This window comes from Sinocyclocheilus rhinocerous, unplaced genomic scaffold (genome assembly GCF_001515625.1).
Source record: "Sinocyclocheilus rhinocerous isolate Xijiao unplaced genomic scaffold, SAMN03320098_v1.1 scaffold62, whole genome shotgun sequence".
NCBI lineage: Eukaryota > Metazoa > Chordata > Actinopteri > Cypriniformes > Cyprinidae > Sinocyclocheilus > Sinocyclocheilus rhinocerous.
Genome location: NW_015656585.1, coordinates 3267038 through 3276561, shown reverse-complemented (window position 1 = coordinate 3276561; position 9524 = coordinate 3267038). Strand labels below are relative to the sequence as shown.

At 39.5% G+C, this 9524-nt stretch overlaps 1 long non-coding RNA gene across 4 annotated transcripts in view; it reads right to left on the bottom strand.

Moving 5' to 3' along the window:
- LOC107720187 (uncharacterized) overlaps nt 1–9524 on the bottom strand; it is a 47236-nt gene that overhangs the window by 13898 nt on the left and 23814 nt on the right. The window lies entirely within an intron of this gene.

Sequence of the window (9524 nt, the reverse complement as noted above, 5' to 3'; positions counted from 1 at the left end):
TTGTGTCCGCCATTTTGTGAGCGTAATCTAGTGCGGGGGCCATTACACGAGTGAGTGCAGGGTCGCGTTCCTCCGCGATACCCACAGTGAATATAGAGCCAACAGTCAACAAAGCAAAGTCCAAAAACATGCAGCTATCGCTAGATGAGTGATAAACGCAGAACAATACACGGCGATCTGAACAGGAACTGAGAGAGTGTTAAATAGTGTGTGTGATGGCTCTCAGGTGAGCGTGCGAAATGTGACGGCTGTGTGATCAGTGAATTCAGCTGTGTTAGTGCAATGGATGATGGGAACTGTAGTCCGGAGTGACATGTAACAGTCTGTGTAGTGTGAGAGTCAATGTAATGGTAGAATGACCTCTAGTGGCAATCGGCCGGAAGGCCACGGACCGGATTCGTGACAACTGCATTTTACATATTTTTTTCTGTTACAATTATTATAGTAATTTATTATATACACTACGTTCAATTTTGGGGTTAGAAAGATTTTTGAATGTTTTCGAAAGACGTCTGTTATGTTAAATCTGTTATTAATTTAAAATAACTGTTTTCTATTTTATTATATTTTAAAATGTAACTTATTCCTGTGATGGCAAAGCCAAATTTTCAGTTACATGACCCTTCAGAAATCATTATGCTGATTTGATGCTCAAGTAACATTTCTTATTATTATCGAATTTTGAAAACAGTTAAAATTTAATTTGAGTATTTTCATATTTCACAGTTGCTTATATTAAATGCCTAATATTTTTTGCAATTCATGACATTTAAAATTATTTTTATTATTCCTTTAAAACAACAGCATTTATTTATTTTCGTGACAATGTTTCTACTGTCACTTTTGATCAATTTAATGCATCCTTACTAAATAAAAGATTTCATTTCTTAGAAAAAAAGTCTTGTTGCACTTTTGAACGGTAGTGTATATATGCCTTAAACCATACATTATACATTGCATTTCTTTACAGTTACCAGCCACCGGCAAGTGTTCTATTTATGTGCTAAAGTCAATTAATACTTGTATTTGGCACTTGGTGGCTTATTATTGGACCCTGCCAACAGCTATTATTAGATTTGGACTATTAGAAGTATTGCAACATGCCCTGTGAATGAGAGATAGTTGCTAATGTATTTGTCTTATTTTTTGTAAAAGCGCATTTGAATGTTGCATTGAAGCAATGCAAGAGATCTCATATTTTATCACAGCACGTGCCATTTTCTCAAATAACAACCACCGAGATGAAACGAAAAGAGGGAAAAGTGCACTGACACGGGGTATTCCTCAGTTGAAGAGAGGGGCTGCACGCACCCCCCGCCCTTTCACTTCTCAGCAACACCCACAGAAGGCAGAAAGGCTTTCTGACATTGCCCTACATTCAGCTGACTGATCCCACACACACAGTCTTCTGTCACAAATAATCATTACAGCCGCACCCGTGCCCGCACACACACACACACACACCCTCTTTCTCTCTCACTGTATTAAATATTGAAGATTTCAACTTTCAACTTGGAGCATGTTCAAGCACCCTCCCATCAAAACACAGACACACACACACACACACACACACACAAAGCGTGTGCATTGCCCTAGCTGCAATACAAACCACCTCTATTAGAGTGTCAATCGTATTCAGATCTTTCCTTTCTTGCCGGTGCTGACTTTCAGAATATACGGAAGCCCTACATCCTCAGACGTGACTGTGCCCACGCCCATCCATCCATCCATCCTCACACATTTATGTGCTTTCTTTCTTTCCGTATCCCTTTGTTCCTCTCTACACATCAAGGCGCTTTGCATTTCTGCCTAATGTTGGCTAATGCTTTCTAAAGAATACCACCCGAGCACTGCTGCCCGCTTCTGCTGTGAGTACCCATGTCACCGGGTCGTCATTAATTATTCCCTTGCTTACAACATGCTGTTGTCACGGTAATGTGCCATTAACGGAGAGCCAAGCGAACGGCAGTCTCTATGCAAATGAGGCTGCCACAAAGACCCTGGGTGCGGATTTGCAGATCGGAGGACACTGCGACGGACACACTCTGTATTAGAATTGAATAAAAGGGACGATAATGTACCTGGGCTTCCTTTTAAAACACAACGGTTATGCCGAACAAGTGCAGGAAGGAGCAGAAGAGGAGGGTTCGGAGGAAGCACCTGGCATTTTAGAAAATGCAGGGGTGTGTGTGTGGTATTTGATAGACATTTGAGGGACGAGTAGGCAGGGACCATCAGCTTAACAGCAGATGCCTCGGCGATAAATCCGCAAGTCTTCGATTTGGATACAACTCGCATGTGATGATTTGGAGAAAATAAAGAGGTTTGAAATGAAGGCCTTAAATTTAGAATATGTCCTTGTCGTCTTGACGAGTTTGCTGGGATTGCGGTGCCTACGGTAGTGGCGGACGTAGTTGTGCGTGGCTTTAGATAAAAATCAGTGAATAATATTTGCCTGTGATGTCTCAAAACGAGAAGACGAGAAGTCTGTGAGAAGGGGAAAATGAGAAATGCAAAGATGAAGATTTGTGCCCCGCTGAACATTATGCCGTTTTGGCACGTAAACCCTGAGCCAATCAAAAGCGATATTCTTGAAGCATTTAGGGATGGCAGACCAAATCAGCAAGAAATCACAAGGCTGCATTACTCACACACTGAAATATTATAAATAAACAACACCACCATATTCACATTTAAGAAAAAAAGAATAAAACAGCGCTGACAAATCTGTTCATTTTTTTGGTATTCATTTGTTCAGTGTGTGCAATATTTGACTGACATCACTATTGATGAGAGCAATAATAAGAATCATATTAATAATACGTTTTAAAATTTATATCGCCAAAAGTAAATTTAAATTTTTGTTTTAAAACACATTTCAAACTTTAAATGCAATTATTACACAATCCTTAAAATATATTATTTAAGCTTTACAATTTTCATCGAAAAAGTCATCAGTTTCACAAATAATTTTACATCACAGCGATGAATTGACTGATGCCGCTCAATTAGAGATTCTAGACAGAAGTCATGGCAGGTTGCCGGAGAGGAAATGTCCCCTGCCTTTTGGATACAGATTGCAGCCATTATCAGGACAATTTCCCAGGTGGAGAAAAACATCAGAGGAGTCTGGGATAACGGTGAATAAGAGTCACAGATGAGGATTTGTTTGTTGGGGTGGAGTGGTGGGATCTACAATTTTATATGCAATTGTCAATGTCTGCTGCAGACCTTTCTGCAACTTTTATTTTGTAAAAGCCATCACCGCCAGGAGCTGAAACGGGGCATTGGGTGCCTTCACAATTTCGAGGGCATTCTTGTGTGTTACTTCTAATATGTGACATGTGATTTAACAAATCCACAGACGGTTATGAAATTCCAGGTATCAGATATATTTGATATGAAGTAAATAGAGTAGAGAGAGGAAGAGAAAATAACATCAAAACAAGCTCTGAGAGGGTTTGATGACAGACAAATCTGTCTTTGTGTTTCTATACACTTCCTTTACACTAAGCTATGTTTTCACTAAGGTGTATTTACACTAAGGTATATTTTGTGCCTTTGACAATCATGTATGGACTTTCTACCTCTCTCTGTCTCTCTCTCCCTCACACACACACACACACACACACACACACACAAACAAGCTCACACACAATGGGAAAACCCTGTCACTTGCTGCTGAGAGTCCAATCAAGCATTTGAATGCAGTGACACATTCATTTTTTTTTTTTTAATGACATTTATTTATCAGGCAGAGAGAAATTTCACTCAAAGACCCCACATTGCTCTGCCAGGGTCGGTCTGGCCCTGTTAATTGATTGCTTCTCACTAACAAGGATGTAAAGTCCTCCATTGTGCACCTCTTCCTCTATGCTAATGAAGTCCAAACACAACATGCTCTTTCTTTCGTTTCCTCTCCGCGTCCCCCTTCCTCTCAGGTTTTGATGTGAAGATGCTATGACAGGCTTGCTCTCTTTCTCTCTCTGCATCTGGCACAAAAGATGTGATAGGAGCCAGGACCAGTAAGCAGTAATGGGATCATGGGAGAGTGACTGCAAACACACACACATATCGCTCCTCCAAGTTTCCCCTCACACTGCCCCTAATGAGGGGTAAAGGGACAATATCATCATTGTTACCCCCGTGTTTGGGAACCTCAGGACCAAGAACAATAGCTGTTTACCCAAGCAGTAGCGAAAGTCCTCACTGTGCTCGTTAATTAATCGGACGGCTCCTGATAGCACTCTGTACACCCCACTCAAAACTACTTTTCACATTCAGCCATTAGAGATGAGGGACTCTCGGTTCTGCTTCCTGTCTCCTGTTCATTTGGTTTTACAGCATCCATGATCTTCTATACCTATTTGTAGCACGATCACACACATCCACTCACACACACACACAGACTCCTCACATATCTGTACCATTTTTGCCTTAGTAAGCACACTCATTCCCTTGTTTTTTATTTGTTTCATCATTAAAATGCAAAGGCTGTTGAGGCAGTTATACAAATAAGGAAAATAAAAATAAATCAACAGTAACAACAACAATAATAATAGTTTGTGTATAATAAAGTAATAAAATAATATAATAGTGGTATAATAAAATAATATATTTTTGTATTATTATTACTATTATTAGTATTACTAATGTTATTAATGCCAATTTTGTTATTAAATAAAATGTTATGAATTTGTAGGGTCATAAAATAACAACATCTGTATACTGAAATTGGATTCATAGCAGTTAAATGGCATTACGAAAAGGTGTGGAGGTCCCACCTTACCGTCTTACTGTCATTGGTGAAGTCACCCTCCCGTTTACCATCATATATCTCTCTCACACTGCTACCCAATCCACTACAAGCGATATGCAAAGTGCCATCATGAATATGTGCAATTAGGCAGGGCTGGTGAGATTTTTCCGACTTATGGGATGTGACATTTGTAGGGCAGAAGCACAGATCAGCATAAGCGAGAGTGACAAATGCCTAATCCCTTCCTCCACATTTCAAAATTTTTCAGGTCTATCAGAATACGTTCTTGAATACACACACCTACGCCGCATATTCGCGCATTTGAATTCCCCGATCAACACACCTCGGCCGTGGCCATACGGTATCATGGATACGAACAACATCACCGAGAGCAAGAACAAGAGGAGACTTTAATGGATCATGAAGATTTGCCAGAGTGCTTGTGCTCTGTACATCAAGGCCGTTCTGTATGGAAATCACACAATTTTGAAATGGTTTGTGTGACAGAGTGAGTCTCAAGGATAATCAGTTTGTGAGGAATAGAGAGGGAAAAAACATATACAATGCATATACAGTTATATTCACACGTCACACAGAAAAAAGCAAAATGATAGACACAAAATCCCACACTAATAACCATCCTTGGAGCCTTTTACCTAAAACCATGTGGATCCAGTGAAAATGGATTGTGTGTTCACTATACTTTTGCTTGTCAAATCACTGGCAATCTTCGCTATTAATCACACACCTACTTCAGTTGAATATAAAGACTACAACTAGTCATTTTACATTAAAAACATTTGAAAACATAAGTTTTCTATTTTATTTCCCAAAGTAAGCAATATCATATTTCCCGGAAATTACAGTTCGCTGCGGTGCACTTAAATAAATATATATTAAGAAATGGTGACATATGACTACATACATATGCGCTATATAGACTGAACATATATCTCAATCACACACACACACACACACTCAGGCAGACTAGTTTTATTTAGGTGTAGGAGTTTAATTTTGCTGAGAGATGTCTGTGAACCCTATAATACGGTTCAGGTCTGAATCCTCTTGGAAAATCATCAACCCATAATCCTTCACAATGTGTCGCATTCAAATGAAGTGCTGGAACTCCCACTAACGCAGTGTAGCAGCGACGGCTAATTTACACACACACACACACACACACACAGAAACAGAAATTGTTCGCTCGCACAATATGCAGGCATACCCCCCACCCCCACCCCCCACACACATACTGTATATAGTAACAAAATTTGAGCGAAACACACACACACACCTGCATGTAACGTGGCACATTGCATGAGCTCCTCCTTGCAAACCTCTTCCCCCACAAGCTACCACACACACATCATGTCACACACATGGTGCATGGCGAGGCGTCGCTCACACCACCCAGGAAATTAACTTGACATTTTATGGCGACCACAGAGGAAAAAATATGGAAGGAAAGAAAGAAAAAAACAAAGCGTAACAAAGGCACAGATAACATAAACCCTCTCCCGAGCCTCGCCATCATATTCGCAAGGATTTTCACCGATCTGCAATGCAGACGGCACTGGGTGGCCACAGAAAATGAGCTTTTCCGTCCTCGCGCGCCTTCCTCTGGAGACGACGGCTGTCTCTCTCTCACTCTTTTTCTCCCTCGACAAATGCGTCCTGTCTATTTTCATATCCAATTCAGTTGGTCCCATTGGTGCGGTTCTGCCTGATGTGAGGTTAGCAAAATGAAATAAATAGAAACGGGGCAATCTCACCTCAGTCTAAGCTCCCAATTAAAATGATACAGCCGTCCATGTCAGAGAACGAGAGCGTATTGAAATGGGGAAGGAGAGTTGCTTTGTGGCTGCTTGTATTTATTTTTTCGTGTATGCGTATGCATGATGGACGGAGCCATACTGTCATTGCGACTCTTCCTGCACACACACACACAGTCTTCTTTTCCAATTCTTAGACACAACCTAGCACAATATATCTTTGCTAAACCACAGCTATAGTGCAAAATAACTAAATATTACAAAAGCATTTTGGCTATGTTAAAAAATCAGTGCCTATTTGCGTCCTCGCACATGACATATGTGAAAGTGTGTTTCTAAGATGTGCAACGGTTTGAAGCTGTTGGGCCAGCGCTCGCTGTCATAACCTCAAAGAAAAGATTCAAACACACCCGTGCATAAAGAGTCTAAATTAATGTATCTCAGGATGCTGAGTGCATGGGCACACACACACACACAGACACACACACACACACACACACACACACACAAAGCGTGTGTTCGTCTGACTTGGTGCATCTCTCTGTGGCTGGGTCCTGCTCTATTAGACATGCAGGAATGTTAACATCATTATGCATTATTCTGAGTGTCTGTCTGTGCTTTCACACCCCCCTCCTCTCTCTCTCTTTCCATTCGCCATATTGTGTCTGAGGAGAGGCCCAGACATGTGTGTGCCACAGACTAACGCAGTATTGTGTCTCCTGTCTGGGGATGGCCATTATTTTAACAGTCTTTCATGTGCCGGTGCACACAAATCACTGATCTTTTCGGAAATGGAAGAAGTGGTAAACACATGCATACAGACAACCACACCCAATCACACACATTTAGAAATTGTATTAATGCTCTACACATGCCTTGCAAATTATGCCCAGGCTAGGTTGTCGCACGTCTAAAGAAAAGCACACACAAAAGTGTGCATGCGATCCAAAAATGGAGTAGAAAGAAAGAAAGAAAATAAATCAACATATTGAATTATATATAATTTTTTAATGATATATTTTCTAAAGGTGCTCAGTGGCTAAACTAATATTACAGTCATGTGAGTGTTTACTTCATCAAGTCCCATTTTCAGACTGTTAATGGGGAGGGGCTTTTATATTTGCAATATTTCTCTTTAGGAATAATGAAAAGCCAACAAGACACTTATAAATGTCATATTCTGATCAAACTAAAGCACTGACCTCTTTTTTTTTTAACCCAAAATTTTATTAGGCTGAAAAAAATGTTTGAAATTCACTACCTAGATTTTAAGGGGAAGAAATTATTTATCTATTATTAATTTCTTTAATGAAATCTCTATACCTCTATTTTTAGCCTAGCAATAAATTGTCTTGGGTTTTGTTATTTAACACCTCTAAGTATTACACTTCTTATTTCATTGATATATTTTATATTTAAATATATCATTCTGAAAATGCAACAGTGATATTATATCACTTCTAAAGCATTGTGGTGAAAAAAAGACTATGATACACAGTCAAAAATGTCAAAGGAAGTGATAAAGGAGGCAGCAATGAGCAAAACGTATGTAGATTGTATAATACGAGGTCGTAGGATGTATGCAAAGGATTTAAATTAATATGCATGACTTTTTAATGTCTTTTAATCTGAAATCCGACATTCCGCCGGAATTTTTAAAACAATGTACCCCGAGAATATATATATGTAACGTTCAGTGTATTTGCAGTGAACCTCCGCTACAGCCTCTCCTCTGCTTTCCCTCTCAACTCCTCCCCCTTGCTGCTTGAAATCTGCATACATTTGCATGGCATTACCATGCGCATATTCTTTGTTCTGAGCTCTACTTGAAGATGCTTGGATATTTAATGAAAGCAAAAATGCTTCATCATCTGTAGTTGTGAATGGCTAACTAGCTTTTTGAAAATGAGACAAAAATAGAAAAGCATTAAAAGACAGGTTATATAAGAGACTTTTTGTAGGAGGTAGGGATTGTTCAGTGAATCAAATTACTTCTCAAATTTAAAATATTTATGCTATTAATAAGACCTAAATCATGCAGTGACATGCATGAATGTATATTTTTACATGCCATATCTTGTTTTGTTATATTGAAATGCGCTTGAACAGCACCCAATACAGATTTAATTTTACGACACCATATGCATTCAAACATGTCACATAAAACACAGCGATACAGGACGTTTGATACACAGCAGAAGCATGGGCTGGCATGCTGTAAACTGACATCTATTGTCCTCGTGGGCTCTTCCCTTTGTGCCACGGCCAACTGTAATCATGCAAACGCAGGCGCCAGACTTCATTTGTTCCTCAGGGCCAACACTAATCACACCACAGCAAGGCACAAGAGAGGACGGACCACAGAGTATGCATAAAACAGCCGGGCATTGCCTGTGTGCTGCTGATATTCAGGTATAGTGTACTGATAGCATGCATGCTAGCACTAACTGCTATTTTTTTCTAGTGTTTTTTTTTTTCTCTTATATTTGCAAACTTTGCTAGTCAGCTTTCCAAGTATGCACATTCAGAGTTTATAAAGTAAAATTTAAAATTAAAATATGTCCTGGCCGGGTGTGACTACATATTATAATGTAATGAAAAAGAATAGAAAGGACTTAAAAAGGATGGGAAAGAACTTAAAGGGGTCATATGATGCTGCTAAAAAGAACATTATTTTGTGTATTTGGTGTAATGAAATGTGTTTATGCATTGGCCGAATACCTCAAGCGTGTGACGGAAATGTTATGCCCCTTACCATACTGTGATTCTGTGTCCCGGAGCGACCAGACAAAAACATTAAAATCTATTATAAACTAGGCATTTGTTGCATTCAGTGGGGATATAATTATGGATTATAATGACTTATACTGTCTTTTTACGCGTTGCGTTGCATCGCGCCACGTAAACATAAAACCATGTCTGCATTTGTGATTGGAGAAATGACAAACAACAAGTGCTACTCTACACTGCTCAAAACTCGCGTTTGAATC